Source organism: Triticum aestivum, chromosome 1D (genome assembly GCF_018294505.1).
Source record: "Triticum aestivum cultivar Chinese Spring chromosome 1D, IWGSC CS RefSeq v2.1, whole genome shotgun sequence".
NCBI classification, from domain to species: domain Eukaryota; kingdom Viridiplantae; phylum Streptophyta; class Magnoliopsida; order Poales; family Poaceae; genus Triticum; species Triticum aestivum.
In genome coordinates this window covers 262,141,352-262,168,327 of record NC_057796.1, presented here as the reverse complement: position 1 = coordinate 262,168,327, position 26,976 = coordinate 262,141,352, and the positions used below count along the sequence as shown (strand labels likewise).

At 45.6% G+C, this 26,976-nt stretch overlaps 1 long non-coding RNA gene across 1 annotated transcript; it reads left to right on the top strand.

Moving 5' to 3' along the window:
• The first annotated feature begins 18,793 nt into the window (after window positions 1–18,793).
• LOC123181378 (uncharacterized) lies at window positions 18,794–22,156 on the top strand. Its single transcript, XR_006491707.1, has 2 exons — window positions 18,794–20,136; window positions 21,775–22,156. It is a non-coding gene; the product is annotated as an uncharacterized lncRNA (long non-coding RNA).
• Window positions 22,157–26,976: the final 4,820 nt, after the last annotated feature.

The window sequence follows — 26,976 nt, the reverse complement described above, 5'->3', positions numbered from 1 at the left end:
GCATGCGCCGAGGAGGACTCAAGTAAATTCTCTCGCGGGAGTTGTTCAGGAGGAAGTGCCGGTAGTAAAGGATTACCCGGATGTATTTCCAGAGGAGTTACCAGGCATGCCGCCAGATCGAGACATCGAGTTTTTGATAGAACTATTGCCAGGCACCGGACCAATATCTAAGAGACCATACCAGATGCCCGCGAATGATCTTGAGGAGATTAAGAAGCAGATTAAGGAGTTGTTGGAGAAAGGTTACATTCGACGAAGTTCATCACCATGGGGAGCCCCAGTGCTTTTGGTTGAGAATAAGGATGGATCGTTAAGGATGGTGGTTGATTATTTTGCGTTGAATGAAGTAACAATCAAGAATAAGTACCCACTGCCAATGATCAATGATTTTTTTGACCAGCTGCATGGAGCTAAAGTGTTTTCGAAGATCGATTGGCGATCAGGATATCACCAGTTGAAGATTAGGGAAAAAGATATACCTAAAACAGCTTTCACCACAAGGTACGGGTTATACGAGTATACGGTTATGTCCTTTGGACTAACTAACGCCCCTGCCTATTTCCTGAGTATGAGGAATAAGGTGTTCATGGAATTCTTGGATAAGTTTGTGGTGGTGTTCATTGATGATATCTTGGTATACTCGAAGAATGAAGAGGAGCACAAGGAGCATTTGCGTTTAGTTCTCGAGAAGCTCAGGGAACAACAGTTATATGCCAAGTTCAGCAAATGTGAGTTTTGGTTGAAGGAAGTTGGATTTCTTGGACATGTTATATCAGGAGAAGGTATAGCAGTGGATCCCACCAAGGTCCAGTCAGTCACTGACTGGTTGGCACCCACCTCAATTGGAGAGATCCGCAGTTTTCTTGGACTCGCGGGTTATTATCGGAGATTTATCGAGAATTTCTCCAAGATTGCGAAGCCTATGACGGCATTGTTGAAGAAGGACACCAAGTTCCATTGGACTGAAGAATGTGAAGCAAGTTTCCAGGAGTTGAAGAAACGCTTGACTACAGCCCCAGTGCTGATTCTGCCGGATATACGCAAGGATTTCCAAGTGTATTGCGACGCCTCTCGCTTAGGACTTGGAGGAGTACTTATGCAAGACGGAAGAGTTGTCTCGTATGCCTCACGGCAGCTTCGACCACATGAGTTGAATTATGCCACGCATGATTTGGAGTTAGCAGCCGTGGTGCATGCACTCAAGACTTGGAGACACTTTCTGATTGGAAATCGTTATGATGTGTACACGGATCACAAGAGTTTGAAGTATATCTTTACTCAGAAGGAGCTGAACCTCAGGCAAAGGAGATGGTTGGAGCTCATAAAGGATTATGATATGAAGTTGCACTATCATCCAGGCAAGGCCAATGTCGTACAGACGCTTAGAGCCGGAAAAGTTATGTCAATACCCTCGTAAGCGGAGTTATGCCAAAGGAGTTGGTAGAAGATCTTAGGGAGTTATGTTTGGAGATAGTCCCTAGAGGATTTGTTGCAACTATGGAAGTTCAGTCTACATTGTTTGGAAAGATTCGGGAAGCTCAGAAGGATGATAAGGAGATTGCCGAGATAAAGGAGAGAATGGGCGATGGAAAAGCCAAAGGTTTTCGTGAGGATGAGCACGACACCTTATGGTTTGAGGACCGCGTTTATGTGCCCAATAATGCAGAGATCAGGAAATTGATACTTCAGGAGGCTCATGACTCACCATACTCAATTCACCCCGGAAACACCAAGATGTATTTGGATTTGAAGGAGCATTTCTGGTGGACTAGTATGAAGAAGGATATTGCCGAGTATGTAGCCATATGTGATGTATGTCAGAGAGTGAAGGCAGAACATCAGAAGCTAGCAGGATTACTGCAGCCTATGCCGATACCCGAATGGAAGTGGGATAAGCTTGGCATGGATTTTATCACCGGATTACCCAGGACCCGATCGGGATATGATTCTATCTGGGTAGTAGTGGATCGCTTGACCAAAGTAGCTCACTTTATCCCAGTGAAAACCACCTATACCAATGCGAAGTTGGCCAAGATATACATGACCAGGATCGTATGTCTGCACGGAGTTCCAAGGACCATCGTATCAGATAGAGGAACACAGTTTACTTCAAAGTTTTGGCACCAGCTGCACCAGACCTTGGGTACCAGGCTGGAGTTCAGTACCGCTTTTCACCCGCAGACAGATGGACAGACCGAGAGAGTCAATCAGATTCTGGAGGATATGTTGAGAGCTTGTGCGCTAGATTATGGATCTAGTTGGGATGACAATTTGCCCTACGCGGAGTTCTCGTACAACAACAGCTACCAGGCTAGTTTAAAGATGGCACCATTCGAAGCCCTGTATGAAAGAAGGTGCAGAACACCGTTGATGCGGGATGAAGTTGGAGACCGTCAGTTGTTTGGACCGGATTTGATTAAGGAGTCCAAAGAGAAGGTTAAGCTGATTCGAGATAGACTGAAGGCAGCTCAGTCCCGACAGAAGAGCTATGCAGATTCAAAACGCAAGGAGGTAGTCTATGAAATCGGAGACAGAGCGTATCTGCGAGTGTCACCTCTTCGAGGAGTGAAACGTTTTGGAGTTAAGGGAAAGTTAGCCCCGAGATTTGTGGGATCGTACCATGTTTTGGAACGCATGGGAGAGGTTGCCTACAAGTTGGATTTACCCGAAAGACTGTCGGGAGTACATGATGTGTTTCGCGTTTCCCAGTTGAAGAAGTGCCATGCAGAGATGGTCGATATTCCTCTAAGAGATACAGTGCCCCTCGAAGCAATACAGTTGGATAGTGATTTGACATATGAGGAGAAACCTGTCAAGATTCCTGAGTTTGCCAGCCGAGTTACTCGCAGCAAGGTTATCAAGTTTTGCAAAGTTCAGTGGAGCCACCATACCGAGGATGAAGCCACTTGGGAACAAGAAGATGATCTACCCAAAGACCACCCGCACCTATTTTCTAGCCAACCCGAATCTCGAGGGCACGATTCATCTTAAGGGGGGTAGGTTTGTAACATCCCAAATTTTCAATTTGAAATGTTATACATAGGTCATTCATGCATATCATATTTTATTGCGTTTTCGTTTGCGATCCTCGAAATTCTAAGCAACTCAAGGACCCTCGGAGAGAGTTGGGGATTTCACGAATTTCATATTTGAATTTTATCAAATATTGAAACAAAGTTCATTTTGGTTTTAATGATTTTTCTCTCCGAAAATATTTTGAATTTAAAATATATGAGAGATGATAATATGACTTCTCCAAAATAGATGAAATATTGGAGGAAAAATATTAAAATCAAGTAAATAATTTTATTTAGATTTTATTGCAATTTTATTTGAATTAGGAAAAATACGCACTTTTCAAATTTGCATTAGAGTCCTAAATAAATGTTCACCTTGTCTGGTATATTTTTCGAGGATGGGGAAAATTTATTTCAGGATTTTTGGAGTCCGTTTGGTATTTCTTTTCTTCGTTTTTCTGCGTGGAGTTATTTTAAAAAAAAAGTCAACCGACCTAGCCGGGCCGTGCCCGACTAGGACTTCGCCCGGACGGCCTTTTTAAGTGGAGGCCCGAGCCGCTCCCAAACCCTAGCCCCGCCCCACCCGATCCGCCGTTGCCGCCAGCCGCCGCCCGCGCTAGCCGCCGCCGGACGTCGCCGTCGCCGCCCGTTCCGCCGCCGCCGGACGCCGTCGTCGCCTCCCGCCGCCTCGCCACCGACCCCGCCGCCCCGCCGGAATTCCGCCGCCGCCGCCCGTCCCGAGGTAGCCACCGGTTTTCGCCGGAAAACCCTTCCGTTTTTTAGTATACCCGCGGTTATTTTATTTTAGATCGGTTTTATTTTTTCCGGTTTAGTTATTTAGCGGACGTTCGTCCGTACGTTCGTTTTAACGGACGCCGTTCACCCGTTAGCCGCAGACAGCGAACGTTCGTTCATTAGCCTGTTCGTCAGTTTTTCTTTTTCCAGGGTTTTTCCGTGATTATTTTAGATCGCGATTTCTGCTCCGATTTTCGTTTTAGTTTATCTTTTCGCTCGTTTATCGAAATCAGGCGATTCAAGCGCCTTGATCTTTGTCTCGAAACCCTCTTTCAGTTTAACCAACTTGAACAAGATTTTGGTACTGAAAAATTTGACTTTAGTCCAGATTAGTATCGGATCTTGTTTCTTTCGCAGTTTGAGTTTCCTTGCTCCGTTTGATTTGATTATTTTTGCAAACCGGAGTTCTTCATTTGAAATTTCTGGTTAGATCTTCTTATTTGAGATTTACACATGCATCTCTGCTTGATTGCTTATGTATGCTATTGTTTGTTTGCGATAGAATTTCCGGAGTGCGAAGCGTGCTACTACGAGTCTCTAGGTTTTGCGGATCGTCAGCAAGGCAAGTAACACATTGATCATACTGTTTTCATACCCAGTTTTTACGCATTAGTTACAATCCTCAAACATTCATGATTAGGATGTGTTTAACTTGTGGGTTTGGAAGTAGATGATGAGGTAGAACCTATTACCTGTTTATTATCAAACCCTGGGAGTTACTTCTACGTTATGCTTATATTGCCATGCTATGCTCGTAGACGTGGATTGGTTCGAGTGTATCCATGACAGATGTGAGTTGTTAATTATTGGTTCAACTTAAGGTGGCAACTTTAATACACATCTGGGTGGATTGTTTGTTTTGGGCACCTGGGGAATCCAATGTTGTCCTAGGATATCCCGGGGTTATACCGTGTGATCATCCTACGGTCCGCCACCCAGGCTCAAAGGGATCATAAGATTATTCATGCTAGAAACTTCCGTGTGCAGCCACAAGCCATTATGGGCTCTGGCATAGTTGAGTATGTTGTGTGACCTCTTTCAGTGGCGGGCTAGCAGATGTAGAGGGAAGTAGGTGTAACTGTCCACCCAGAGTAAAGAGTTAATGCTTCTGAAAGACTGTGTCTCAGTCATCCGTTTCTCAAACACCATGTAGTGCGAGAAATCAAACGGAGGAGATCGAGTCTTGTGGGGAAAAGTGCGCAAACCTCTGCAGAGTGTAGAAACTAATCATGGTTAGCCGTGTCCCCGGTTATGGACATCTTGAGTATCTGGTACTTGAATTATTGATTTGATCTCATCACTCTAAATTAATTTGTCGGGTTGTTAATGATTACCTTAATTGGGATTGAGATGGGGGTACCATTCTCAATGTTTCAACCACCATGATAGTTAAATAAAATTTAATTCCTTTGTTGTAGGGAAAAATTGGCTTTTCGCAAAAACTATATAACCATAGAGCCTCCACCAGCCATATATGCATGTAGTGATAGCATTTATCTGTTCATTGCTCTACTGTGTTATATTGCCATCATATTCCATGTGCTGACCCGTTTTCGGACTACAACGTATTATGTTGCAGACTTTTCAGACGAAGAGTAAGGTTCGATAGGTCGTTGTCGTGCACTCAGCTATGCCGTTGGAGTTGATGGACTCACTTTATCTTCCAAGCCTTCCGCTGTTATCTTATTTAGATGGCCTTAAGCCATATTTATTGTAATAAGTTCTATTTTGGAGACATTCGATGTAATAAGTGTGTGATTGCTACTCTGTTATAAATCCTTCGAGTACTGTGTGTGTCAACATTACCGATCCAGGGATGACACTGAGCACAGAGACTTGACCGCCTGAGGTCGGGTCGCTACAGTTATATAATTTGCAGGCTAACCAATATGGGTAGGGGTTGGAGTTTATACGATTGGGGGGAACACAACATTCAATGGGTACACAAGTGGGAAAATGAAGCGCTAGCAGATATAGTGCATCAACTTAGGTATATTTTATTTACATTATTTTATTACAATGATCATACGATGCGTGAAGATGCTTTGCTTTCATCACAATGGTTTATGTAATTATTTAATTTTACAGACCGTATGATGGAAGTACAGATCAAGCGTACAAGCAGTGGTACTGTATCAACACACGTACTAGCCTGGCCAGTCAGCCAGCTACTATACCAACACATCTCACACAGGAGGAGCAGGCACTGAGACATATTGAGCTGCATGCATCTTACTATCGTGACCAGATGGTAATCACTTGTAACTTTCTTAGGTCCATCATTTCATAATCATTTGAACCAAATAACATCCAAATATTGTTCAGCTTGAAAGTTGCAACGAAGTAGGGCAGATGGCTGCGGAGCCCAGGGCCCAGCTCGCAAGTCATTCTAGAAACGTTTTCAAGAATACATGGCAACAAAGTTCAGATGTGGTAGAGGCGACGATGTTGTCACTGGAGCGTACAACATGCCGGTAGCGAGGTCAGCCAGACCGAGTGCGGGGCCATCGTCCAGACCGAGCGAGGCGCATACGAGCCATGGGCAGTGGGGGAGGGTCCGAGTACTAGAACGACATTGCCACGACATGACTCATCTCTGCCAGTGCATCGCTCTTCTTCGGTGCAGCTTCGTCAGGGCAGACATCTCAGGACCATGGCACGGGCTTGGATTCGATGCCCGGGCAGACTCTTTCCCCTAACCCATATGCGTACACAGGATATGACGCATACACCCAAGGTGAGGGATCTCAGTCGTATCTCTCCACGCGAGGGATCTCCATGCCCGAGGAGACTCGTGTACCAGATTTAAACCAGTACCACATACAATGGCCATACAGTACAGGCGAGGGATCTGATGAGGTAGTCATGTTTACATTTTAATGCATTTACAATGATATCATATATTACCCTCTAACATTTTGTTTACACTGTTTCTATGTGCAGGACATACCTGATGTTAATTGGGGCGATGAGGACACCCAACGTGGCCTCAAGACAGGCGTCCGGGGAGCATCACATGATCATAAACGTGAGTCGGCCTTCTGGGCCTTGGGCCTTGCTTCCTCGTAAAGGAAATATTCGTCATCCCTTTCTTCTTAAGCCGGCCCATCATAAACGTGAGTCGGCCTTCTGGGCCTTGGGCCTTGTCTTCTATCTGACCCGCCATCGGGGTCATCCGTGAGTCGTCCGGCTCGTGAGTCATCTGACAGTGAGCCGCCAGACCCGTGAGTCGCCAGTCCTCCGGCGGGTCACGGTGAAGCGCCAAGTCCGGCCGGGTCATACTTCCGGCCGGGTCATACCGCGGGGTATATCCCCGACATTAGCCCCCAGTTTAATTTGGATTTATCCATGTTAAAGTAATCTGCAACATAAACACAAGAACAAATTTGACAGGTTGTGTTCTGGGTTAAATATTCTTTGTAAGCCGGCACTTGATCATCCTTAAGTCCTTGTCATCTTCGTTCTTGATATGTATCCATAATCTCATAGCAAATCTCTTTAGCAGATATGTTCAAATTTTGCCAATGCAAAAAATCCAGATACTTCCTTTGAAAATCCGGGTCAACAGGCCAGCTTCAGAGTCAATTTTCTGACATTGGTCTCTTGTTGAGAAATATTGTAAGAGATAATTCACTTGAGTCGGCTTTCAATGCTCTGACTTGACAAAAATATTGGTCTTCAAATATTCAACTTATATTCAGCCAGCTTAAAGATATAAAACTTGCCGGTTTATGAGTACCAAAATTGCCGGGTTATAAATAGATGATGCCAAGTCATAATTGTCGCCGACGCCGGTTTATGATTTTTGCAGATACCAGGTCAATCTGATTTACTCAAAACTGAGAATTTGAAGATATTTCTCCCTTATATCCATATTACCTGTAGCCCCCAAGGGCCGGTTTAATCAGCATGAATAAGCCGGGACTTATCACCATGGCTTTAAATAAAATCCAGTTGTGTAGCCCCCATGAGTCGGCTATAATCATAGTAGTGTAGCCGGGTCATCCTAGAATTGTCTTGAATTTTTGAAAGGAGCAATTAGTAGTCCCCAAGGGTCGGCTCATTATGATATGATGAGTCGGGTCTTCAATAAGATTAGTAAAAATGACTTTGCATTAGCCCCCAAGTGCCATGGTGCATGTTGGCAGTGACATGGGACTTGCATATTTGATGTAATCTCAATTTGAATAATGTAGCCCCCAAGTGCCGGGTTACAAGCCTGCAGCGACTCGGGACTATTCCTATCATTGTAGAATAAATCATATCCATTGATAAAATAATAGCCATTGCGCTGAAGCAACTTTGAAAACCTCAATCATAATATTAGTTTCTGATAACCATAATAACAATCCAGCCATGTTGGCTATTAAAGATTTGACTAACTCGGTTTGAAAACCTCAATCATTCAAATCATAATGAAAATCCAGCCAAGTTTGGCTATTTAAAGATTTCAAATACCTTGTCTGTTGACAAGTAAATCCGGAGTTTAGATACCCGGCGGCTCTTGGCCGATGGCGATTTATTACGCCTCCATTGTAAGCCGGAAATTTTATAACCCAGCTATTTATAGCCTTTTGAGAAAATCAAGAATTGATAACCCTTTTGAGACACCAATGTCAATCTTTCGATGACGGGCTTGGACTTAAACATTTATATAAGTCATAGTTCTGCAAATCCTGCACAGAGTTTAAACAACATATGCCCTGACGACTTAATGTCAAAAGCCAGGGCGGGTAACCACCCAAATGTAGTCTTATCCTGCACACAAGTAGTTCACAAGACACCTTGGCGGTTTACCGCAGGGCGGGTCATAATATCTTGTGATATTGAATTTGCATTTATCGGTTTATATGACCTGTGATATTGAATTGTACTGCCGGCTTATGATACCTGTGCAGTAAGTGTGATAACCCAATCCTTAGAAGCAAATGCTTCCACATAGATGATGATTGTCATAAGCCGGCGACTTGTTCATCGAAAGCCAGGGTGGGTTAATAGAAACCACATATATATATGCTTCAGATATGAGCAAAAAGCTTCAAATAAAATCCAAAATTTGTTTGCAAAAAGAGACTTAAAATTTTTTGAGGCTTCTGATTCGAATACGATCAGAAAACCGTCCCACAGGGGTTAAGCTAAGATTCAAATACGATCATATAGCCCCCAGTGGCTTTGGCATTGCCGATCAAGAGGGTACCGACAGCTATGTTCTCTTTGGTTCGAATACGACCTATGTTTGAACAGGAAGCCCCCAAATGACCTTGAAAGTTGTTTAACGACGCTGATTCGAATACGATCCATGTCGGTTCCCAAAGGGGGTTGAGCTATGGTTCAAATATGACCAAGAAACTCCCCAATGAGCTCGGCAGTGTGCCGATCAAAAGGGTATCGACAGCTATGTTCTCTTTGGTTCGAATACGACCTATGTTTGAACAGGAAGCCCCCTAGTGATCATGAGAATATTTAACGACTCCGATTCGAATACGATCAGGGTCACACCAAAAGGGTTAAGCTAAATTCGAATACGATCAGCTCCCGATGGTCATTAAAGCAGGGTACCTATATTTGAGTTGTGCTTTGTAACAGACTCTCTTTGGTCCCTTTAATTTTTCCTGAGAACTCGAACTTTGCGAGAGACAACCACTTTTTGAACCGGAAATTTGTAAACCGGATATTAAGAGCTTCAAAGCTTTATAAGATATAAATTTACCTTGAGCCAGACGTTTGAACCGGATTTGAGAGCTTCAAAACTTTGCGGGAGAAAGATATCTCTTGAACCGGATTTTAAACCGGAATCTTTATTTGAACCGGCAATTTTCTGACGGCCTTTAAAGTTTCATCAATATGGTAGCAGCCTCCGGAACCGGGTTATCATTCCCTCCAACGACCCGGGGTTCCCGAGTCATGTCACTGTAGCCCCCGAGTCTCAACATGACTCGAGGAGTTGGCTTGAGATTCTCCATATTTAACCGTGATATCAACCTGCATAATTTGTATATCATTGGTGTTGATAACACGATGTGTATCCACAGAAGGTTGAGGTGACTGCGGCGGGTTATAAATGATCCCGTATGAGCCGTGTCAGCAACTCGGCCAATGGTTCCTTCCAACTGGCTGTTTTGAAGTTTAACCAAACTGTAGTGATGGCGACTTGTGCGCATGTCCATTGAGCCATCCAGGTGCAGACGGCGGCTGATAACATATGATAATTTGCCTCCAATTTGTTGGAAGAAAACCGGGCTTCCCAAGTAGTGACCTGCTCATACTCAATACACAGGTCACGCAGATAGGTGCGGCTCGGTGTGTTGATGTAGACCAGGCCGCGAGAGGCGGACGGAAAAGACGACCTCAAGATCAGAGGCGGCTCAGACAGATGAACCGGCCGCGGTGTTGTAAACCGGCGCGGTCGGGCGAGTTAACCACATCATTTTGATGTAGTGAACAATTGTCCTGCATCAACAATATTACAGACCAAGACAAAGATAAACTGCTCTTTGACAAAATAATATGTACCAATAAAATATATTTTAGATGGATATCACCTGATGTGCCAGGCCGGAAATAATCCGCCATGAAATTGATGATCGCTAGATGAAGTTGAAGTCGCTCACGGGTGAACCGGCCACGGCGTGGTAAACCGGTGTGGACGGGCGAGTCGGTCGTGACATTTCTAAGCCGGCGCGGACACGTGAACCGGCCGCGAGGGCGGACGGGTGAGTCGTCCGTAGCGTTGTAAGATGGTGCGGACGGGCGAGTCGGCCGGCGCGTTTGATGTAAACCGGACCGCGATACGCGTGTCCGGGAAGCTGCGCAGCACAACCGAACATGCCTCCGTGATGTAATACCACCCCTTTTTCTTTTAATAGCCGCCCTTTTCTTTTTCTTTTTTTCCTTTTTCTTTGCCGACAGGCTCCAGTCGTGTCCTTTGGACAGTGCCAACACCAGTTGTAGCTCAGTGGCTAACGTCCCTGCCATCCGTCCTTGAAGGAGGTCCAGGGATCAACTCTTGAGTTAAATAGATCTGCAATCATAAAATAGCACGAGCACACAGCATATGTTTTGTATAATACTAATTTAATACCCAGAGCAATTTAACGGAGACGAGTGCACCTGATTACGTCCGTAGGTAGCGACTTTGAATACTCTGGCCGCTTTCTTATGGTTGTTTCTTTTCTTTTTCCTCAGGAGATGAGATGTGGGCCTTGAATACACGCACACGCGATCCTGGTGCTACTAGCTTCTGGCCGATTCGCCGGTGACTACTGACCTCATGCACCTAGGCCACATGCACTGACGCGGGCCCAAAATTGATTTCTTTTCGGATTCGATCGTCTGCCAGGTAACATACGACGGCGTACAAGAGCCGGAGCCAGCGAGGGGCTTGGCGACTTGAAGGTCGAAGCGGACTTGGTGTCGAGGCCAAGGTCGTTGAATCATGGGTAATCCGGCAATAGCAGCGAAACCCATGGGGTGGAAACAGAGGCGCCTCAAGGCCGGGCGCCTCACAAGACTTGAAGCGGGCCGACCGTAGCAGTGACTCGGTACACCGGCGAGGGCGACTTGGAGGCCGCAAGGGTTGCAACGGCTCACAATCCGGCCACAGCAGAGGCGGACACGTTCAGACGGCGACGACAACTCAGAGGCGGGAACAAGGCCGTGACCTAGCGGGTCGAGGCACAGCTGCAGTAGGGACGGAAACCGCGGAGATGTGAGAATCCGAGTCTTCCTCCACATCGTGGTTGGTTTAATTAATCCGTGTCCAGGTCGTCGCTGGTCTGGAGACCCATGTTGATCTGATCCTGTATCTGTAGTAGTCCTTGATCTCTGTGTTGGGATCGGCACACGCCTTGACGTGATGGCTTGATGGATCAGTAGATGTAGTGCTCAACAGCCATTGAAGGATTTATAAATATGAAATATAGTACTCTAGTAGGTATTGCCTCAACGTGAGTAGTACTAGTAGATGAACATGCCTTTGGTTTTCACACGATGGGAATATCACAAACATCCACGGATCGATGCCTCGGGACCTGTGACATGTCCGATCAGCAAAATAGATGTATAGTAGAAACCGTCTTGGCGACTTGATGATCTGATGGTGTTGCAGCGGAAATTAATCAGTTTAGATGGATCGCCTCGTCGCGCATGGCAGTGCACACAGATGCAATCCTAACTCTCATCTTGATCCAATCTCGTATATGACGTCCCGACTATTCGTCAACAACGTGGATCCTTCCATGCCAGCGGCAGAAAATTTCAGAGAGACCACATGGAATCTGTTTGCTTGATGTGGAGCTTTCAGTTCCGGCTCTTCATGATCCGGATGATCGCGAACTTCTCGAACCCTAGGAGAGATCCTTCCAAGAACTCATCACCACCGTGCGCCACAGCCCCACGGTGGGCGCCAACTGTCGTGGAATTAACACGTCAGATGTCCTAGGTGTAAGGAATTAGTCGTGAGGTCAACGCATCTTTGTAGTAGCTTGAGAGGGGTTGATTGGGATGAGAGACGCAGGGCGGATCAACGCACAAGACAAGGGTTTAGACAGCTTCGGGCCCCGGGAAACATCATCCGGTAACAACCCTACGTGCTGTTTGAGGCTAGGTCTCATTATGATCACGGGAGAGTCGCCGGCTCCGGCTCTCGGTGTTTAGCCCTAGAGATTATTTCTTGTTGCCTGTCCTTTTTGGGGTGCCCTGCCCCTCCTTATATAAGTTAGAGGGGCGGGTTACATGTGGAGTCCTAGTAGGACTAGGACTAATCTATCTTCTCTTACAAGTTAATTACAAGTCCGGGTCTTGCTTCCTCGTAAAGGAAATATTCGTCATCAATTTCTTCTTAAGCCAGCCCATCATAAACGTGAGCCGGCCTTCTGGGCCTTGGGCCTTGTCTTCTATCTGACCCGCCATCGGGGTCATCTGTGAGTCGTCCGGCTCGTGAGTCATCTGACAGTGAGCCGCCAGACCCGTGAGTCGCCAGTCCTCCGGCGGGTCACGGTGAAGCGCCAAGTCCGGCCGGGTCATACTTCCGGCCGGGTCATACCGCGGGGTATATCCCCGACAATCTTCGTGTAACTCGGCCACCTAATCGCTTGTCACTTTCTGGTCGTAAGGAAAGGCCAGGTGGTCGTCGTAAACTAGGGTGATTCATCTATCCACGTGCGTGACCCATTGTATCTACATATGTTAGTATCAGAGTTTCCGATTTAAACATCTATGTATGCTGAAATAAAAATGCACCTGTCAGGAACAATTTTTCCCGCCTATATCTCCCGCCATACTATCCCGCTTCACTCTTCGGCTTATGTTAGGCCGAAATGATTTTTTTTAATTTTGGCTGATGAATACTGTGCAACCATTGCCCATCTTAGACATTGAAAAAATATATTTTCGCCGACCCTTTCCCCTCAATATTTTCCCGCCAACGCTTTCCCTCCATATGTTCCCGCGACCTGTTTCCCGCCAACCCCTTCCCGCCATATGTTCGCGTCAACCCTTTCCCGCTATACCGCAGTCGTTCTTTCCCGCCATTTTCTCCTCTCTACCTATAAAACCCCCTTCAGACGGAGGTGGATAAGCACTCGAGTGTAGTGTAATCGAGATGTCCCATTATCCTTTCGATCATAGTTTTCACCCTGGGATGAGCAGGACTCTTCTGAGGCTAGCTACCGATTTCAGGATGGACAATAGGATAGTTCCATGGGACGAACTCACCAGTAGTGACACCATAATGAATGAGTTGGCTCACGAATTACGTAGGTCTGGGTGGCCTGAAAGGACCTATGAGGAGGTACGTAAAAAACTTCTTAGGTTGCATGCAAGGTGGAAGAAGGTAGTGGAGCCGAAGAGTGAAACTTTCAGAAGGACTGCAGAAAAGAATCCATTTTTATGGACTGGGGAGAGCGAGGACGAAGATGATATCTTCATGCCGCCGCTTCCGGGTTCTGCATCGTCAAAGGGCAAGAGTTCTGCATCGTCCAAGGGCAAGAGTATTGCATCCTCGAAGGGCAAGAGTTCTGGATCGTCCAAGGGTAAGAGTTCTGCATTCTCGAAGGGCATGAGTTCTGCATCAACGGAGGATGACGATGATGCCTTCATGTAGTTTTTAAGCTATATTCCAGTTTTACCATTTAATTCAGATGTACTTGCATGATTAGTTTGTACTCTCTTATTGTAGGGCATTATGTTCTATCTTAATTTCATTTTATAGTTGTTGCACGATGTTCGATAATTAGTGGAGGGAAAGAAAATGTCACTACTTTATTCTAAAACTATTTTTTTTCCATTACGACACGGTACAACTGAAAAATAAGATACATCGTAGAATTGAAATAAAGCTACATTTAACTACTGAAATAAAGCTACATTAAACTGGAGAAATATAGATACAAATGATTGCGAAATTTAAAATACTACCACATGAATCTACTGAGTCTAGCGTGGATATTTTCTTTTTCCATCGCCAGCTTCTTCTGCTTCCTTGGCGTGACGAGCCCTTTCTTTCTTTCTCTGTCTCTCCGCCTCACGAGCCTCCTTTCGCTGTCGTTCGTGCTCCTCCATGCGACGAGCCTCTTCCCTGTTTTTCTTTCCTAAATCCTGAAAAAACGGTGTTGCTCCGCATAGTATTCTTTTAACTCTCTCTCTTGCTCTGCTTTCTCCTCAGCTTCCGCCTTCTTGCATCTCTCTTCCGCATAGAAACTATTCCACGCACGGCGACTTCTTTCATGAATCTCAGTCACTGCCCAAGCCGACATCTCCGTGTCAATCCAACGATAGTACATGCACAGAGGCGGAGGAGACTACAACAAGAAACAAGAATGTTATTAAAGAATCAATCAAAATACCAACAATATCTATTCACGATGGTTAAAGCATACCGGAGGCTTGTCGTACTCTGAAATAGCTACGGGTGGATCTTCCTCATAATTGGCGCACATGAAAAACTTCATGCCCAACCAATCTGAAAAATCCGTAACCTCCTTCACCTTGCAAAGATCGCCACACCAACACTGCAGGACTGCCACCCCGGAGGCAAACTTGCATTCTTCATTTTCCTCGGCTTAATGCTTTGATCCGAGCAAGGCAAACTCATACCGACTGAAAAATGTGTTACACACTTTGTGCAGTGGCGATTTCGAGGATGGCTGGACGAGAGCCTCGATGTCTCCTTTTATAGGCTCAGACGATAAATGATGGCGAAAAAATAAGCGCGAACAGACGAAATTAGGCGGGAAATTTTAGGATCCCTGTAGTGTCTGCGCAACAGGTTCCCGCAGCATCGGATTCCCGCAGCGAGTGACTGGTTACTGCAGTGCCGTCGCATCCGCTCAAGGAATAGCCAGAGCGATTCTCGCAGTGCCGTCGCATCCGATGACGCAAAAGTAGCAAAAGCAGGACTGATTCCCAGGCGACAGAACCAAAAGCAGGCATCAGCGTCCATATTCCCGCGCGTGGGAATCACCGCCGTCAGCGTCGCTGTCGCGCCTGGGAATCAGGGTCGTCAGTGTGATGTCGCTGTCGCACCAGAGAGGCCGCCTGGAGCAGTGGCGGCATGGCCCACCAGCTGGGCCCGCAAGCAGCAGGGCTTGTCGGCCAGGGAGGGGCAGCCGCAGCGCTCGCCGCCTCGCCCGGTGGCGGCATGGCCCACCAGGCCTGGCCCGTTACCACCCGGTTGCTGCCGCTGTACCTAATCCGTTATACCCCGCGCGGCCGCCTCCTGCTGTGGCGGCATGGCCAGCCGCCTCCTGGCGTGGCGGCAGGTGCCACGTGTCGCTTGCCGCGCCTGCCGCCACGATCCAGGGGGTCCTTTTTGTCAAATATATCCACAGGTAGTCCTTTTTGACAATTCTGTTGGCTAGGGGGTCCTTTTGGACAAAAAATCGGTTTTTGGAGCTACTCGCCGTGGAAGGTCATCAACGTGCCGCACCTCGAGGATCAATCAAGATTTGTAGATTAAGTATGTCCACCAGCTCGCAAGCTTATACTCTCCAAACAGAGATCCAACGCATGTTTGTAAGTCGGTCAAGCACTCGCAGTAGCTCCGATCTCCAAAGTAGAGTGAGTATATAGTAGCAAAAAACTACCACATTACAGGCTAGGTCAACAAAAAAGTACCATTTTTTTACGTTTCAAAAACCTATCACTTTTTTGGTTCGATGTTCCAAAAAACTCAAATAACCATGCGATTTAGAATTAATCCGGTTTATGACAGGTCGGACCCGCTCCTAAACAAACGTTTGTTGACTGTTTGTTTGAGCGTTAACTTACATCTGGGTCCCACATGTAAGTGCTCTCTCTCACTCTCTCCCTTATCTTTCTTCTCCTTCTTCCCTATCACTCTCCTGAGCAGCACCACGCCCGGCATAGCCACGGCTGCCGCCGCCAGGGCCAGCCACCACCACGCCATGGAGACGGAGATGGAAGGAGGGCAGCGGATGGGCGGCTCAGAGCAGCTCGCTGGTGGTCGGAGTCGAGCCCGTACTCCATGCAGCACCCACGTCGCCGTCGCCTGCTTCTCTCTGCGCCGCCGCAGATAGGAGGAGGAGCTCCGAGCCGCCGGACGCCACCAGGACTCGGCTCTGCTTAGCTCCGCACCCTCGGACAGTTCCGCGCCAGCAGGATGCGGCTCTGCTTAGCTCCGCGCAGCAGAGAGGAGGAGGAGGAGCTCCGGGCCGCCGGACAGCTGGAGCACGGGCGGGGGGCAGCTAGGGAGCACGGCCGGTTGCAGCCGCCGCCGCTCCTTCCCGTCGGCCACGGCTGTCGCAGCCGTGCCCAGAGCAGCCATCTACTCCGGGCGTGGTCTTGGCCGGCCCTGGCGACGAGCTCGCCGGCATGGTGCTGGCCGGCTCCGGCGACGAACTTGCTGGCGAGGACCCGATCGCCTTTTCTATTATCTTTTAGGGACCTGATTGCTTTTTTTAATATTTTTACAGAACCTGATTGCTTTTCTTATATTTTTTCAGGGACCCGATTGCATGTCAATAAATATTTGGGCCCCACCCGCCATAAGCTGTCAATGATCAACCTAACGGTCAACCGGACGGGTAGACCCGAGCTGCCATAATAACGTTTAAAGTTAACCAACAAAGTCATCAGTGCGACATAGTAGTTTTTTGAAACACCGAACCAAAAATGTTGTAGTTTTTTGAAAAAAATATAAAATTGATAGTTTTTCGGACAAAAGCGTGTAACGTGGTATTTTTTGCTATATACTCAAGTAGAGTTGGTGGTAAAGAAAATGAGAAGAGAAGAGGAGGAAAGCTTTCGCAGTAGTAGCTCCGATCTCCAAACTCACGTTGAGATCGCTAGCTTGACAGCAAGGCTCTGTTGGAAAAGGCAGTGCCTAGGAGGCGCTAGGCAATGGCCAAACGCCTCGCCTAGGGCATAAGCGAAAACCTAGACAGGGCAAGTAAGAAATTGTCTACCTAACCGAGAAATCTTGTCATATTACACCGATATGCCAAACATGCCATATTGAAATGGCAATAGCTAGTAGTTAAATTATTAATGTGACCTAAATTACTGTTGACACACATATAATATCACAAATACATCCCTGATAGTAAAAAAAATATTACCGCCTAGGCCACGCCTAGGGCTCTTAACTCTTAAGCACCGCCTAGGCACAAGGCGAAGGCTAACCGCCTCGCTTACGGCTATAGCTTGGCAATACGCGTCACAATCAAGCCCAATGCTAGAGTAGTCTCGCTTGCTGCCGGCCGGGGTCCCTCCCATGCACAAATATCGGAAAAATATCACAGATTTACGGTCAGCAATGGGCGTGGATCAGAGCTTTTAGAGACGTGCAAGGTCTTTGGAGGGATTAGTTTAGCTAGGGTTGATGATGCCTTGTTGACCGCTTGATATGTTTAATCTTTGACCCCCACCGGACCAAGAAGAAAGTGACGAGGCCGGTGAGCAGATCGGACAAGTGATCTCCTTCCACCAGTACAAGTTGATTGAGGTGGCGGGAACTGACCGGATCACCGACAGGCGGCTGCTCGATCACGGCGGCGGCGGCCACAACTCCGATGTATTCTCTCCGTTCTACTCCATCCGTTCTTAAATATAAGTCTTTTTAGAGATTTCAAATGTACTACCACATACGGATGTATATAGACATATTTTAGAGTGTAAATTCATTCATTTTGCTCCGTATGTAGTCATTTGTTGAAATCTTTAGAAACGGAGGGAGTAAAATAGATGACTTAATTTTATACTAACTTTATATATTTTTTGAAACGGAGAGAGTATTTATTTAGCTCCTAGTTCTGGATCCATCCGTGCACGGGTCATTGCCTCCTGCTTGGCGAGCTGACCGCGTCATTGTCAGGTGAGTCAGCTCCAACGCAGCACGGCGTACGACAGGAGACAGTTGGTGTTGGTGGTTTTGTCCATCTGGATTTCCCGTGGGCGCGTCGCTCCATGTGCCAATAAACTCATCAGTGACCACACAACACTAGCTAGTGTTCGGCAGATGATTATACTTATAACCTAATCTGACGCAGAGTAGTAGTGTACTTACGTATAATCTACTCCCGAGTGGTGCTAACGTGTGGTGTGGATATACGATACCGATATGCGCTCCTGCTTTTGGAGCAACCATACGCACGGCACGTCGTCAGCACATGCACTACAACTCTACGAGTACTGTACTCCATTACTACAGCTAGCTAGCAGCGTGGTATTCATCCAGAACGTTACGTACGTAGCTGGTGCGAGTCGCCAGACTATACATCGCCGAGAGAAGTGAGCGGCGGCCCCAGACCCAGTGCCGCTTCCGCGGCCGGCCGTGGCAGTCCCGTTGCACAGGCACAGCCGAGCGGAACGCCACATCGCCGTCGACGTCGATCCATCCATCCATCGTAAGCGGGCGCCACCAGTGGCATGCAACTTGACACGGCTGCACGCATCGTACCAGATGATAGGATATGCACGACACGAGACGCCGACGCAGACGCCGGTGATGATAAGGAGGTCGACCAGGGATCGGATAGCCTCGCCCGCATCACAGGCTTGTTCGGCCCGCCGGGTGCGTGCGGCTGGCGACGGCCAAGGCCTCGCGATCGTCGTACGTACGTATCGCCGCGGACCCGGATCGGCTGGAGTCAGGTTGATGATGTGGGGACCTTTCGCTGGCTGTTTCGTCGAAACGTAGGTGGGCGTGTTGGCTAGAACCGAAGCGTGCGTGTCGACAAGCGGGGCTGCTGGTGGAGGAATTCCGCCTGTCGTCCTTGCCCGTCTTGATCGCTCATGGGGCCGGTCGGGCACGTTTCGGGAGAGTGCTCAAGTGGTCGGAACTGCAACTGTTTATCGCCACAATCAGCTCAGGCACTTTCGGAACCGCCACAGGTCTGCCGCATTCTACCGTGGGCACCTTCTGTACTGCTTCGACGCTTCTGTTTTCGGGATCTATAACTGCCGAACATTCGGATTTTCTAGACCTGGAGCCAAACATGCTCATAGCCGCGGCACGAATCAAGATGCTCCACCGTTGCCACGTCATTCCAGGCACTCGTTCGGGTTGAAGGCGATTTCACACGAACGGTTTTTTCTCGCACTGGGTACCTTATCCTTTCCCCCGAGCACTGCCTCACCCACTCCTCCAAGTCTAGCCTCACGTTATCCTCCCGGCGATTACAGCGGCGAGTCCTTCCGGCGATTGGAGCGGCGGCAGGAGGCGCGCGAGTGCGGCGGAGAGGATGCGGGAGGGCTGCGTCCCTGTGATAGGGCGACGCCCGCCGGGCACCACGCTGCGGCCCTGCGGGAGGAGGCGGCGGCGAGGATGCGGTCGGCGGGGGGAGGCGGTGGCGAGGATGCGGTCGGCGGGAGGGAGGCGGCGGCCGGTAGAAGCTGTTCCGACGAATTGGGAGCTCCTCCTGCACGTCGAGAGCACCGTCCGGCACCACGCGCGCGCGCATGCCGCGTCGGGGAGTGCGAGCAGCGTGGCGCTGCCGGTCGCGCCCGCCACCCACATCCTGACGCGGCAGCGTGGTCGGCGGGGACCCGTTCGTGGCGTCGCGTTGCCGGGTCGCGCGAGTGCGGCGGCGAGGATGTGGGATGGCTGCATCGGGCGGCCACGTAGTCGACAGATATGGAGGCGGCCGCGACACTTGAGAAGAGGGAGCGGCTAGTGATGGGGCCGAGGGTTGGGTGCTACCGTCGTCGCACACGGTCGCTCAGGAGAGCCGCCGGCTATGGAGGACGTCGAGTGGCGGTGGCAGTCGCTCCCGCTTCTGTTTTCAGGTGCAGCCGCTCCTGCTTTTGCTCCGAGTGTATCACGGCGTCGTCAGCTGTCGACCCCTCCATTTGGGGCTTGCTCGAGGTACAAGATGCATCCATCCATCTCATCGCTGCGATTTTTGTTGAAGCCGCAAGTCTGATTGATCAATCCAGTCCACCAATGTTGTTTCAGTATTTTGCCATGCTTTTGTGTCAATTGTGTTTTTGCACTGCCATTCAGTACAAGTAGTAGAACAGAGTGACAAGCATATCAGACATTCATAATTGCTACTAATCCACCTGGTCTGATATTGCTTTCATGCTGATTCAATCAAATCTAATCAATCGTTTGAGACAATCTATGTTTTGGTTCAGTAACGTCATGTTCATTTTACTGTCGGAGTGATCCATCGAGTCCTTGTATGAATGTTTGGTTGATTGGTTCAGTACATATGGCCTTGCAATTGAAGAAGAAACAAAGTCTACAATCATTGATCGAGCATAATATGCGCAAACATTTTTTATTGCCATGGCAATTTAATTTTTTAGTTGACATGGCGAATTTACTTTTATTGCCAAGATGAAGGCAATTTTTTGGCAAATAACCATGGCAAATTTAGTTCAGGTGTCATCGCAAATTTCTTAATTTAACCATGGCAACTCTATTTTTCATTTGATCATGGTAAATTTAGTAATTGACCATGGAAAATTTTGGTTCATAGATGATGGCAAGTTTCAATTTCTCATTAATTAACCATGGCAACTTTTTTTATTTGATCTTGGTAAGTTTAGAAATTGATCATGGCAATTTCAGTTTGCAGATCATGGCATTTTTTAGTTTCATGTATTTTGCATGGCAACATTTTTTTTAGACAAGACGATGGCAATTTTAAGTAAATGGCCATGGCAAATAAAGTTTACGATGCATGGCAAATTTTATAATTAAACATGGCAAAAAAATTGTAGTTGACGATGGCAAATTTTCTGAATGTTAAGAACATCCACTGCTTCTGTCATGCCCTTGTTTAGCAAATTTTACTCCATATTTTTGCCATGGCAAAAATACTTTTATTCACACAGCAAATTTTAGTTTAAGTTGCCATGGCAATTTTTTAGTTTAAGTTGCCATGGCAAATTTATTGTAAAAAGCATGGCAATTTTGCTTTAAATATGATGGCAAATTTACATTTCCAGAAGATGGCAAATTTAACTATGTAGCACGACAAATATACTTGTATGGCCATGTCATTTTTTAATTTATTTCCATGGCAAAAGTACTCCATTTTTTCCATGGCATTTTTTTACTCCATTTTTGCCATGTCAAATTTAACTCCATTTTTTGCCATGGCAAAAATACTTTTATTTCACATGGAAAATTTTAGTCTAAGTTGCCATTGCAAATTTTATTTTAAGTTGCCATGGCAAATTTATTGTAAAGAACACAATTTAATTTAAATATTATGGAAAAATTACATTTGTAGAACATGACAAATTTCGCTATGTAGCATCTTAAATATACCTGTGTAGCCATGACATTTATTTATTTATTTCCATGGCAACTTCTTCCTTTTTTGCGCCATTTTTAAAACATAAACTTGAAGATGGCAAAAAATTTATAGAATGGCAAAAATCCATGGCAATTTTATTGTGCAAAAGACCAGTGTTTATTAGTCACAGAAAACTGGGCTTTTTACTTGTCATAACTTAATATGGGCTTTATTTTTCGTTTTTCGTTTCGCAGGAACAAGTCCAGTCCTGGTGCGTGGGGAGTTCAGGCTGGAGCGTTCTCCTTCCGAACTGAGAAGTTCGATCGATGCCCATCCTGTTCCGAACGAAACGTTCGGTACGGGGTGCTCCCAGACCGAACGGTCGGGAGTTATCGGCGTCCGTTTTACCTTTCTGGTTCACTCGTCCTTCCCGATCCGTGTTCAGTTGCTGCATCCGGCAAGAGCAAGGTGCCCGTCTACATTTATGTCAATCTTGATGACTTGCTCTACTCTCGATTTGTGCTCCCAGACCAAAAGATTCATACGAGGGGACAATAGACCCATCTCCAAAACTAAAAAATTCGGACCTGCACCATAAATGGTTGTGATTTTTTTAAGTGAATGGTTGTGATCTTCTGGGAGCCTTTTTTGTGCGACCTGGTTTTGGTTTTTAGGGGAAAACTAAGCTTTATTAATCATTCACATGTAGTGGGATACCGTTTGGATCGTGAGGATGAGCCAACCAAATGTGGCATCCCGGACCGAGAGTACGAGAGTTCTTAGCTAAATCGTGTGCTTCGTCGTTAACATTTCGGCTTTCAAAAATAAAACTACAATTAAAAGTTGTTGCCCGAAGTTTGATCTCCGTGATAATAGACCCATACCGGCCCGGTTACCCTTGACAATGTCGCCACCACCTGCTGAGAGTGTGATGAGAAGGTAAAAATCTGAAGTAGGAGGTCCTCTGCCAAGGCCAAAGCTTCTCTGCATGCCAATGCTTCCAATACGGCAGGACTAAGAACGCCTTCAACAACCAGGGATGAGCTGCCGAGATAGTTCCACGCATCGCCGCGGCATACTGCAGCAGCGGAGCCACCTCGTGTCCGCAAACACCCCCGTCCACATGGATTTTAGCCTGTCCCGGGGGAGGCGTTGTGCACCGTTTCTGGATCAGTGGGGCCGCAACAGTCAGCTGCACAGCTTGAGTGGGCGATAGAACATTCACTTTCAGCAATTCTAGCTCTGAAATGAATTTAACAATGAAGGCGTTAGTCGCATGCGGGCTATGAAAAGATCCGAACAGCCTTCCTCCATGCAGACCGAACAACCCATAACGTCACTGACAAACGGATGAAATCAGAATGTGATAATGTGACCATCATCATGAAAGTCCACTGCTTCGGATTTGGCTCTGGGTTGAAGATAATCCGATCAATCAAATCGCCATGGTCTAGTGCCCAAAGACACCTAGACATTGAACACTCGAACAGGGAGTGCCTCCATGAATCCCGAGAGCCACAAAGACCGCAGGAGCTCGAAGTTGTCATCTTACGGTGAGCACTGACATCTTCCTTGGGAAGTGAAAGTTTCAACAAGTGCCACAGGAACATACGGATCTTGGCTGGTACTTGTGTGTTTCATAAGGATTTCCACGAGTGTGCATCAGTGGTTGAGCTAGACGATCCTGCTGTACCATTCAACCACACCTCTCTGCGTTGGCGAGTAGCTACGAGCATCCTGTAAGCAGATCAGACGGTGAAGATGTTGTTTCTTTCAAAGTTCAATGCCTAGAAGTCGTTGATGTTTCTAGTACACAACGGGATGGCCAGAATGGCTGGGATGTCAATGAGCAAAAAGACCTCCTCGATTTTGTATCTATCCCATGTGGCCGAAGTTGAATCAATAAAGTAAGATGCCATGGCCGGTGGGTTTAGTAACTTGCTTCTATATGGACGCATCATCTCGTCCCTAGGAATCCGGTTCTCTACCCACACATCCGTCGAGGTACCATTACCAATGCGCTTAATAAGCCCCTGCTTTAGCACGTCCATGCCTCCATGATTGCCCTTCAGATTTGACTTGGATAGCTCCCAAGATTTGCTTGCAATATCGAAGTTGTAGGAAAGTAGACACTCTTTAGAATGCGTCCACTCAGAGAGTCGGGTTGTTGCAATATACGTCATCCTTGTTTCGCTAGCATGGACAGGTTGAAAAGCTCAAAATCTTTAAAACCTAGACCTCCCATTGCTTTTGGTTGTGTCATGTCCTTCCAAGAGACCCAACTAGGTTTCCAGCGACCCTCTCTACTGCCCCACCAAAACTTCCTAATCAACATGTTGAAGTGTTCACATAAGCCCCTTGGAAGCTTAAAGCAGGACATGGAGAAGGCAGGTATTGCTTGTGCAATAGCTTTAACAAGTACTTCTTTACCTGCAGTGGGCATTGTATTTTCAATCCATCCTTGGATTTTACTCCAGAGCCTATCTTTAAAAAATTTGAAAGCTCCATTTGTTCAATATCCCACATCAGATGGCATGCCCACGTACTTCTCATTAAGTGTTTCGCTAGGTACCTGGAGCAAACCTTTGATCTCAGCTCTAACGCTATCAGGAACCACCTTACTGAAAAAGATGAAAGATTTACCATAAATGATCCGCTGCCCTGTTGCTTGACAATAGATGTCCAACACTTGGTACACCTCATTTGCTCCCATAAGATTGGCCCTGTAAAACAACAGGTTGTCATCTGCGAATAGAAATGGTTCACTGGCGGTGCCGAGGTAGATATTAGTAGACCATGAAGATTTGATGACTCATCTTGTGATTTTAGGAGACAGGAAAGGCCCTCTGCTGCTAATAAGAACAAGTATGGGAAATAGGGTCCCCTTGCCGGATTCCACGTGAAGGTGTGAATTGCTGAAGTTTCTTGCCATTGAACATCACTGAAAATTTAATTGAGGTCACCATGCTCATGACAGTGTGCACCCATCGTTGTGTGAAGCCTAGTTTTAGCATGTGGCTCTCAAATATTCTCGCTCGGGAGGCCTTGGCCCATAATAGATTCTTGTAGAATAAGGAGTACAATTTTGTTTCACAATAGTAATGGCTAATGGCGAGAACCCCTAAAAAAGTAGTAATGGCGAGACCTCTCATTTGACAGGCGCCCCTATATCTCGCATTTAGCCAAAGGGTAAGAACCCTCGCTGAAGGGGAGACCGAGATGGGCCAGCCCTGGAGTGCGGGAGACCACAACCTCCTTTTTTTTTTTGCTTTTTTACGTTTTTGTTTCTTTTTTGCTTCATTTTTTTAATTTTGTTTACACTTTAAAATATTCTAAATATATATTACAAAAACACTCTACAATTTTTTTTGGAGAATGTTGACCAAGCATTTGAAAAATGTTAAATATGTATAGAAAAATATATTTATCACATATACAAAATGTGTATACAAACTTGATCATGCTTATAAAAAATGTTAATAAAGCATTTGAATTTGTTTGAAGAAGTATTTGAAAAATGTTGATCAAGCATTTGAAAAATGTTAAATGTGTATAGACAAAATATTGAGCATGTATTAAGAATTGATGAATTTTTGTATAATGTAGATAAAAATGTTAATCACGAATTTGGAAAAAAATATTGAATAAATATTTGAAAAATGGTGATCAAGAATTTGAGAATTGTTAATTTTTTTAGAAAAAGTGTTAGCCATGTATTGAACAAATGATAATTTCTTTTATCATGTATGTAAACATGTTAATCAAGCATCTGAAAAAATGTTGAACAAATATTTGTAAAATGTTGGTCAAGCATTTGAAAAATGTTAAATTTGTATAGAAATTTTTTAATCATGTATTTAAAAAATGATGATTTTTTGATAATGTATCTAAAAAATGTTAATCAGAATTTTAAAAATGATGAGCAAGTATTTGATAAAAAATTAATCAAGCATCTGGAAAATGTAAAATATTTATAGACAAAATGTTGACTATGTGTTAAAAAATGTTAATTGCATATAAAAAAATTAAATCGAGCATTTAAAAATGTAAGAATGTGTTTAAAAATATTTACCATGTATTAAAAAACGTTAAACTTGTATTGGAATTTGTTTTTCACATATACAAAAAAGGTAGAAATGAAAAACAAAATAAATAAAGAAGACGAAAAATAAAATAAACCAAAGAAAAAAGGAAATAAAAATACTGAAGAAACAAATGAAAAAACAGGAGAAGAAAAAGGAAGAAAAAGAAAACGAAGGAATCTGGAGAAAACCGGTTTGACTTGCTTCAAGTAGTTCGCGCCTCCGCCACTTCACATGAAGCTTTTACCGGCGCGATGGCTAGGAACGTTGGCTTTCTTTCTGGAGGTCCACTGTTCGATTTCTCGTTCTCCCTTGTTTCTTCAATTTTTCGTAATAACTGTGTACAAAATGGGCCAGCCGGACTACTGTAGCCGTACGGTCTCGCTGAAGGCGAGATATAGTAGGTGCGTCATTTGATGTCTTTGGAATAAATCAAACAGCTGAGGAAAAAAAAGCGCAGCTGCATGTCGGTCAGCCCAGTTAAGCATTGCACATTCATTCACTTTTCTGTGATTTTTTTCTCCTCTGATCTTGCTTTATTTTTTTAGGGGGGCTTTAGTTTTTTATTGGTTTATTACAATTCTATACAGTAAGAAGTAATCTTTTGTCAGAAAATGTAAAAATACTGACATGATGTTTTAAAAATCTGTGACAATTTTTTAAAGGTGGACGAACACGTTTCCAAGTAAGTGTTTTTTTAAAATGCGTGGACATCTTTTCAATTGCATAAATAATTTTTTATAAAAAACCCATCATGTGTTTATAAAATGTTCACCATGAATTGAAAATGCTCATAGGTTCAACGTGTATTTTGAAGATGTTCATCATGAATTAAGAAAATATCATGCTATATTAAGAAACATTTTGTGTACTGTAAAAAAATCATTACGCATTCAACAAATCGTCGCCTATATTGGGAAAATGATCACCTTTTATGTTGAAACAATGTTCATGTACACACAACAAAAATGTAATTTACTAATGAAATTAAAAGAGTAAAAAAAATAATAGAATAACTAAAAAATAATAATTTAAAACGTAGGAAAACAATAGTGTAGATGACGAGAAAAGTCAGAAAATCCCCACTATAGGAGCGCAGTGGACAAAGAGTGGGAACCCATGAATTGGGCTCAACGACGTATGCGTCTGCTCGCCAATTAGACACAACGGGTGTCAAATAGGGTTGCCATTAATGGACTAATGTTCCATCAAAAAAGTTAATGGTGTAATGGGCTCTAGTGCCGCGTCCATAACGCGGGGAGCTCCTACTCCGTGCCTTGAGCGCCATCTAACCAACTGGCCCTCGCAGCAGGGCTTTGCTAGGCCGGTCCACGAACGCGTAACGACAACGGACAAAAATTCCTAAACAAATGT